The sequence below is a fragment of the Myxine glutinosa genome, chromosome 13 (assembly GCF_964187855.1).
Source record: "Myxine glutinosa chromosome 13, kmMyxGlut1.1, whole genome shotgun sequence".
NCBI lineage: Eukaryota > Metazoa > Chordata > Myxini > Myxiniformes > Myxinidae > Myxine > Myxine glutinosa.
In genome coordinates this window covers 70,011,090-70,021,165 of record NC_136273.1, presented here as the reverse complement: position 1 = coordinate 70,021,165, position 10,076 = coordinate 70,011,090, and positions in this window count along the sequence as shown.

Here is a 10,076-nt window from a genome sequence, read left to right as displayed (position 1 = left end):
TCGACTGTGCCATGCCATCCTGTGGGTTGGCAGGCCGTTGTTGATTGGATCGTTTCTCGAAAGCAATTAGTACAATAAAAGTGTGATAATGAAGAAAAGAGCTTGGTGGTTATAGGAACTCGAAGAACAAATTATTACCACCAGAAGTCATAGTCGTCATCGTACGCTTGGAAACTCCGTAAACTCCTCAAGATCACAGAGCCATTTTGAGTCATTTTGCTGCTCAATCAAATTGTATCTCTTGCCATTCAAAATTGTTGCAACCTTACGGTTTCTTTTCAGAACCAATTTCCTGCTTTTTGTGCTCGTTTATTGGCTCGGCTTTATTGGCCTCAAGAGGATTTCTTTATTCCACTTCTATTTGGAAGAGGGTTAATGGAGGAACGCGTGTATGGAATAACAAAAGAACAGACTTCGTTTTCACGAAGGACATTTCGCAACACAAAGAGCGTTTGTGACGTCAACTTTTTGTTCTCACGAGGCTGGGTGAGAAGTAAACCATTACAACGGCATTCGATTACATTTCAAACTCGTGCCTTCATCGGGGACTTCTTGAATGAGGTGAGCTCCCCCTGTTGGGATCACCTTGGAGACCAACCTGAGTACGTTCTGACGGGTTCTTCTCATGATATGCATGCATCATGAGGCTGGCTAGATAGCGAATCCAAAACTAAAAACAGATTTACTGACTACTCACCAGTACTTGTCATTAAAGATAATACATACGGCTCTGAATTGCTAAAATGGATATTTAGGTAATTTACCTGGCTTTATCTAGTGGATATATATATATTGTATACAAGATCGAGGCTCATGAAAGACCTAACATTAATCACAAAAAGACAAACTGGCACATAAAACATAAGATAAAGGGAGCGGGAGACAAGATGGGGAGAGAGAGGGAAGCACACAAGTACAACATTTGAGAGCAGGGACAACGGTAGATCTGTGGGAGAGAGAGGGCTTGGGGGAGGAGGCATGGGAATGGGGGTGGGGGGTGGGAGAGGTATAAAACACATGGACATTGCAAGGACTTCCAGGAAAGAAGTCGAATTTCAAAACAGTGGATCTGGGGTGAATTAGCGGGGGTAGAAAAGATCAAGGTTTTGGATGGGGGAAGATAAGAGATGGTGGTGAACAGCCGTTTTAAAGACCTGGAGGGAGGAGTGGGATTGAAGAGAGTGAGGAAGCTTGTTCCAGTGGCGGGAGAAAAGAGGAATGAAAGCGTGAAGGTGAGCAGAAAGTCTTGATTTTGGAAGTTTAACCATAAGAGGGTTGCAGGCAAATCTTGTGCGTCCTGCAGGAATATTTGGGGGACAGAGCACAGACAGAGCTGGGGGAACTAGGCCGGAGTGGAGTCGGTAGAAGACAGAAAGACCACCAACCTGCCTGCGGTGAGTGAGTGAAAGGCCCTTGGAGTTAGCTTCATCGCGGGAGATTCAAATGATTCTGAAAAAGTAGCTTATAATGAAATAATTAAAAAAATAAAATAGATAAAAAAGAAGTAGATTTATAATAAAAAATAAAGTAGATTTATAATAATTAAAAAATAAGAAATAATATAAAATAAAATAAAATAAAATTTATAATTAAATAATAAAAGTAAAAAGTAGATTCTTAAAATAGATAAAAAAATATTATTCTTATAAAAAGAAAGGAGATTATTAATAGATTCTTATAATAAAAAAGTAGATTTATAATAAAATAGCTCTCAAGCTCTTTTAATTTCTAGTACATTCACTCCGCATTCTCAATCTTTCCTGGTAAAGTTATTTGTATTTTTAACAACCACACTTTCATGCCATACACATGGTGACCTTCAGCTTTACGTGAGGGTTCTTTTCACAAGTTTAAAATCACCCACTATATCATGCTCATGACTCTATTAAGGTTGAAACAGCACTGTTCAGGACGGGTGTTGATGAGAACTTGTGAAAAACCCACATGGTCGCTGTACACTGTCCAATTTGATTGGCGGGCTGATCCATTGTAATGCCTGCCGTAAGAAGACCTTTTCCTAACTAAAGGCCTTGCAATTTAAACTTTTCATTGGCTCACTGATGATGCCATCAGGGCAGACACAAGTGTCTAAGACTGAAGCTTTACATTGCTGACTTCCACGAGCCGTAAACTGTATGTGTGTGTGTGTGTGTGTGTGTGTGTGTGTGTGTGTGTGTGTGTGTGTGTGTGTGTGTGTGTGTGTGTGTGTGTGTGTGTGTGTGTGTGTATACAGTCACGTGAAAAAGTAAGTACACCCCATGTAAAGTTTTGACTTTTTCAACATATTTCAACATACAGCGATTTGATCTTCATTTCAACAATATTGATAGATAATGGTGATATAATATAACAAATATCATGAAACATTTACATTTTGTAGTCCATTGTATAATTTAAATACACATAAATGCAAATTTCGCATGTGGAAAAAGTAAGTACACCCCTACATTTATCACTACTTCAAATACCTAAAATTAGAATCAGGTGCACCAGCTGGAATGCAAATGATTAGAACATCGTTGGAGAGGATCTTGGAGGAACCTGTCTTATTTAAACCTCAGATATTTAGTTTGGTTTGCTCGTTGTTGTTGAAGTGTGCAGCGTCACCATGCCGAGATCAAAAGAGCTCTCTGAGGCCTTCAGAAAGAAGGTTATAGATGCCTACGAGTCTGGGAAGGGATTTAAAAAGATCTCCAAACAATTTGAAATCAATCATTCGACTGTCCGGAAGATCATCTACAAGTGGAGAAGATTCTAAACAACTGCCAACTTGTTCAGGCCAGGCCGCCCCAGCAAGTTCAGCCCGAGAGCAGACCGCAAGATGCTGAAAGAAGTCTCTAAGAACCCCAGAATGTCATCACGGGACCTACAGGTAGCTCTTGCTACTGTTGATGTCAAAGTGCACGAGTCTTTCATTAGAAAGAGGCTGCACAAATTTGATCTACATGGGAGGTGTGCCAGGAGGAAACCTTTGCTGTCCAGAAAACACCAGGGCAAGACTAAAGTTTGCCAATGAACACCTCGGCAAAGACCAGCACTTCTGGAACAATGTGCTCTGGACAGATGAGTCAAAGGTATTAGGCCATAGTACCAGAAGACATGTTGGCGAAAACCAAAGACAGCATTTGACCACAAGAACCTGATACCAAATTTAAAGCATGGTGGTGGAAATATTATGGTTTGGGGCAGCTTTGCTGCATCAGGGCCTGGGCAGCTCACCATCATATAATCCACTATGAATTCTTCATTGTACCAGAGGGTGCTTGAGGATAATATGAGGCCATCTGTCGGAAAGTTGTAGCTCAACCGAAGGTGGACCTTGCGACATGACAAGGACCCTAAACATCTATCTATAATTCCAGTAATCTCTGTCTGTACGTCTGTACGTCTGTACGTTTGTTTGTCTGTGACCGCTGTTTCTCGACAACCACGGGTCCGATATACTTTTAACTTGCCAGGTATATTGCTGGGGACCCGAGGATGTGCCTTTTCAAGGTTTCATATTAATCGGACAATTACTTACCGAGCTATGTCCAAAAAACGATTCAACCAATCAGAGAGCAGCGAACGATCGCGTGTGCCGAACGTGGAGGACACACTCTGCCTCGGATGGCACATTTGACAGCGTATTCATTTATTTCACGTTTGCAAACTATGTTGGCGTTAAACTATGTTTTAAAACTAATAAAACCGAATTTGCGATTCATTCGCTTTCCTGCGCGTTTGTGCACGCGATGGCGATTTCTTTACCAAACTCCGGAAGCCGTTCGCTTTGGACCAAACCATTGCATGTAAATAGAGGGGGGGATTGTCACCGTACTCGCAAGCCGTTCGCTTTGGACCAAACCATTTCATGTAAATAGAGGGGGGGGATATAATTTTAGATATAGATATAGTACGGGCAATGCCCTAGTACCAATAAATCCACCAAGGAATGGCTGAAAAGAAAGAAATGGAGGGTTCTGGAATGGCCAAGTCAAAGCCCGGATCTAAATCCCATCGAGATGTTGTGGGGGGATTAGAAATGAGCTGTGCATGCAAGAAACCCCTCAAACATCGCACAGCTGAAAGAATTCTTCATGGAGGAGTGGGCAAAAATTTCTCCCAGTCGATGTCAGAGACTGGTAGACAGTTACAAGAAACGCCGACTTGAGGTTGTTTCTGTCAAATGGGGCAATACCACCTATTAGAGCTAAGGGTGTACTTACTTTTTCCACATGGGAAATTTGCATTTATGTTTATTTAAATTATACAATGGACTACAAAATGTAAATGTTTCATGATATTTGTTATATTATATCACCTTTGTCTCTCAAAATTGTTGAAATGAAGATCAAATAGCTGTATGTTGAAATATGTTGAAAAAGTCAAAACTTTACATGGGGTGTACTTACTTTTTCACGTGACTGTATATATATATATATATATATACAGACTTGGCATTTAATATGGAATATTTTTTTTGTGGGGGTGAACTTACTTTTCAAGATGTCTTAGAACCAAAAGTTCATTGGAATTATGTTGAAATTATTCTAGATTTTGTTAATGTGACCTTTAAAAGAAACAAAAACCACATTTGACATTTCGAAACAAATAAATTGATCCTTGAAAGTGATGTAAACTGATATCGAACTCAATTCATGGACAGTACTGTGTTAAACTTCTGTACGTTTTCCAGAAGTATCTCTTTATTTTGCACATTTGCCAAAAAATTTTTTAACAAAAACAAAAGTTAAATTACGACTGGGATTACGGACAGCAAAATTACAGTTCAGTACTTTGTGTAACCCCCACGAGCATTCAGGAGAGCACGTACACGTTGAGGCATGCTGTTCACGAGATTTGCCAAGGTTTGGACAGGAATCGCTTGCCATGCAGTGACAATATCCTGCTGCAATTCACGCACAGAGGTCGGCTGCTGGTCCAAGTGGTCGATTTTACGCTTTAATTCTGCCCACAAGTTCTCTATCGGATTCATATCCGGGGACATGGCAGGCCACTCCATATGCTCTACACCATGGTCAGCAAGAAAGTGTTGGATCATGCGAGCATGATGAGGCCGTGCATTGTCATCTTGGAAGACAAAGTTTCCTCGAAAGGCTACACGAGCAAATGGAAGCAATGTTTCTTCCAGAACGGCCCTGTACTTAAACTGGTTCAGGTTTCCATTCAGAACAACCAGGTCAGTTTTGCCCCCTGCATGAAAAGCAGCCCAAACGGTCACCTCACCACCTCCAGCTTGGACTCTTGGCACTATACAATCTTTGTTGTAGGCTTCATGCACTTGTCTGCACACTCGGACGTGGCCATCTTGACGATAGACCAGAAATCTAGACTCATCACTGAAGATCACATGATTCCAGTGTCCTGGCTGCCATTGACGGTGCTCTCTGGCTCACTGCAATCGGCGCTGGCGGTGTTGTCTGGTCAGGCGTGGCTTTCTCAGTGGATGCCTGGCACGATAGCCTGCTTGAGCCAGTCGTTGGTTGACTAGCCTTCTGGATACAGGCACATTTGTCAGTTGCTGCCACTCAGCCCTAAGCCGATTAGCTGACTTGGTACGGCCATTGCGGACTAACCGGTGCAGCTGGCGATCATCCCTCCTTGTGGTTCTGAGGGGACGTCCTGGCCTCGGTATTGGAGTAGGGACACCCCTCTGAGCATTTCGTTTCAGGATCTTTGACACCTGACCTTGAGTGATGCCATACCGCCGAGCAATAGCACGCTCTTTAATGCTGTAATTTCGTAAATCCACCACTCCATGACAAACAGCATTGTCGAGTTGACGGACCATCTCCAGAGGAAGCGGCAATAACTTTTGGAGACGTGCAGCAGTTGTTTTCCACTAATACAGAACGCAACAACCCTTGTATACCCGACTGTGAAGCCAATCGTCAAATGCACCTGTCCGTACATTTTGCCACGCCACCTGTGATATAATCCTGTTGTTGACTTCTTGTTGCGACAGACAATCAGTGACATGGTTCTTTTAACAAATAAATCACCAAAGTTTAAAAGAAACTCACCAGATTGATATACTGAGTTAAGAAAGTAAACCCAAGTCAAGAAAAAAAAAAATATACCACATTAAATGGCGTCTGTATATATATATATATATATATATATATTGTTACGGACACGGTTTTTGGATGTTATTTTACCGAGCGGTGGTGTATTTAACCGCGTCCGAACAGTTACTCCCCGATTAGAACCCGATTCCACCCGAACGTTGACTAATCGCGCTACAGATATTCAATTGGGAAACCTCTAAAACGACCGAAAGAGAAGAAGAGAGAAGAAAGACAGAGTTTGGAGGAAGAACAGATTTATTATACACACACAAGCAATATTTTAGAGCGACCAATATTATTTACAGCAATAGATGGAAAAGAGCAGTCACACAGTGCATTGTTAACTTATTCTATTTCATTTACTTAATCCCCAAGACAAACGAGTAGGACAGGACGTTCACACTCACACGGTGGATATTGCAAGCAGGTAATGGCTCGAGGTTGATTGCTTGAGAGGAAGGCAAGGTCGGAGGCAGCAGCTTTCAACCCCTCGCGGTTTTGGCGGGAAAACCTCCGTCGCGTATCCGCGGCCGTCACGCGCTGGCTCGGCACACCTGCTCCTCTTCCTGGGGTGGAGCCGTCTCCCTCCGTTCAGCGCGTCTCTCCAACGACAGGGGATATTGCAGGCAGGTAGGTAGGGCTTGCGGTGGATTGCGCTCCTCTTCCAGGTCATCCCCCAGCGTATCTCTCAAGGCCTCTCCGTCAAGCAGTTCCTTACATTCGCTTTTATCACCTCCGGCGGAATTAAGCCGCCGGCTCCGAGGGCACGCCTACCGGGTCACTCACCGCGGTGTTGATTGGCTGTTAGGGCCGGTTCACTCCTGCCCTCTTCTGACGAGGTGGAGACACGCCTTTCTTCTCCAACCTTACCTCGTGGCCAATGGTGGTTTGAAGAAAACCGGCCAAAATGCGGAAGGCAATTGGAAGGGAGGTTTTGGGGAAATTGGAAGGGCCTACGCTTATTTTGTTTGATACAATGCAAAGTCAATCTAGTGGGAAAACACATACTTAGCCTACATGGAATAAGGAAATACACTATTTAAAAGATATATCGTGACCTGCGTGTATGTTCTATGAAATTAATTAGGAGGACGGCTGCGACCATTATTTACATTACCAGGATGTTACCATACCAAAACCATACTCTTCACATCCGTTACCCTTCCTCCAAAATTGTTACACTCCTCAAAACCCGTTACACTTCTCAAAACCCGTTACACTTCTCAAAATCGTTACACTGCACCCTCCTTTCTTCAGGCACGTCCTCGGGCCTACTAGACTTAACTGAGTGTGACATGTAGGTGTAATTCCCTCTACAATTAACCTGACCCTGAGTGTGACAATTTTAAAACACAAATAAGTATGTCCCCCTATTGCATTGCATCCTGTCTAACAGACTCAAACCCACAGCTAACCGAATTACGGAATTATTCTGAAACTATACATTTACGGTGGGGAGCATTATTTACAATGACGTGATTTCTTATTTACAACGCAACCCAGGACCTGTGTGTTTTTTTCTTTTCTTTTTAGGGAACAAGAGAAAGAAATTCCTGTTGGGAGGGAGGAGACAGCACGCATTGCATCGATGCACCAGTACCAATACCACCAAAGCACCCAAAAGCACCATAAGCACCACAAAGCACCACTCGGTGCGCAGTCACCATGGTTCATAATAAACACAACAAAACAACTGGTGGTGGTCTTCTCCTTGTCTGCTGGGCCGATGTTCTTCCTGACGTCTTCTGGCTTCATGCGGCCTATTTGGACATAATAAAAAGCACAACTTGTGTTCGTTTTTTTATTATTATTTAGGGCCTCAGGGGCCAACTAAGGGTGGTCCACCTGTTTGGCATAGGTGCCACCTTACCGAGGTCCGCAAGCAAGATTCCCTGGCCACTATGGCCGGTCTCCAACAGAGGTGCTCTGCCCCAGAACCTGGGGTCCATCAAGTGGTACTTGGCCGCCGAACAGCGGTCCATAAAGTGGTACATCAACGCAATGCGTGCTGGTTCTGGGAATCTCGGGCGCACAATGGCCACCTCACGCACGCTCCCCTCGGCACCCAATGGCGCACAGGTCATGTGGGAGACAAAAGAAAGACAATTGAGCGAGGGGTAAGGTCACAAGGGTACACGTCAAACAAGGCAATGCAAGGTGAAATGCGTACGGAGGGCGAAGTGAGAAAGCTCGTCCCTACCGTACGTCACCCCCCTGTCACCTACACTACCCTTGCTCTTACCCCATATTTACAAAATCTACCCATTTACAAATTCGTCACTACTGTCACGTCCTCCCCATATTTCCCTTATACCAAATTCGTCACCACAATCCCTCTACTTCAAAATTTGCCATCACCAAATTCATCATCAATCCTCATAAGGAGGCAGAGATGGAACATCAAAGCACAATGTCACACCCACGTCATGATGCGTCTCACAATCCAAACATTTGCACAGTAAAAAATAATCAAACATGGCATGGTGTGGAGTACCTGTCACCTCAGGTGAGTGGATGCAGATGGTGTGAGGAGATCCTTCATCCTAACTATCCTCTAAATGATTTTAACACACTTTACACTACCCGGGGTCTTTCCCTGCCAATCCATTGGCCAACTTACACTATGGGTTCTAATAACCAATTCCCATTGGCCAAACTGTGGTGCTCCTCAATTTGGGGTCTCACTCCCCCGATTCATCTCCCGGTGCTCTAGCACAATTTCTGGGCTGCGACGTGTACCTCTCCCAACAGGTCTACCCACCTGCACACCTCCACCACTGTAGTTGCCACCCGAGCTTACCTAGCTCCTCACCCTAACCTAACTACCTGGGGACAGCCCCTCTCCTGGCTCTGTCACCCCATGGTGCCCTCTGGCACTGGGCTACCCGGGTCCGTCCTCCGGATCCTCGGGCCCCATACACAACAACTACTACCGGCTCCCAGAGCCCACCTGCGGCCTCACCTGGCCGACATCCTCACAGTGGTGGAGTGCCCAAACCAACTACACACACTAACAGGCTACACGCCCAGCCATTTCCACAACACGAATGCACCCATCCAAACATCATTCTTCCAACCGCACCACAGATGCCAATATCCAACCACAATTTACCTGTGCCCTCTACCTAACACTTACACTACCCGCCCCGGGTATCCGTGATGGGGGTCCACTCTTCCCCCATTCACACCTTCGCACCATCCACTCCACTCCACAATTTCCACCATTCTCACTCCACGACCATCCATTCCACTACTCCATACCATTTATTCCATACAACCATTTATTCCACACACCTGTCCTCCATTCACCTGTCGTTGCACACCTGTGCAATCATACCTGGTGCCACCTGCACCCTCCTTTCTTCCTGGACCATTTGGTCAGCACAACACGCAATCACCACTACTCCCTCATACACTGCTCCACACACCTGTTCAGTTGCACACCTGTGCAATCACACCTGTTCCATTCTCACCTGTTCAATCCTCACACACACGGCATCATCTCAGCTAACTACTCCCCTCTGAAACTTGCGCTTCCCAGTCGTCCCTTTAAACTATTGCGCTCCCTCGTCATTATCATCCATACTAATCTACCTGCGTCCCCACTACAGGTATCAGTCACTAACTAATCTTAACGTTACCTAATGTCAATCTCTAGATCCCTACACACCATATCCTAACCCACCCGGGCTAGTTTTCACTGCCATACACCCCATAAGCTATTGCTCCTTTGCCCCACACGTCTGTGAGGGATGGTGGATTTGCCATCCCACCACATCGGGGGTCTCTCACTATAAATTTTGCTCGTCCAAATGCCAACCAATTCAAAAAAATTTCATTTACTGCCAATTCTACTCACTTTTCGAAATTTCGTATCAATTCACTATCACTATCACGATCACCATCATCACAGTCCGCTATATCCTAGCCTCGGTGCGTCATGACATCATTAAACTCGGCTTCGTAAAGCCGAGCAATGAATTCGGGTGGTTTGGTTGCCTGCAG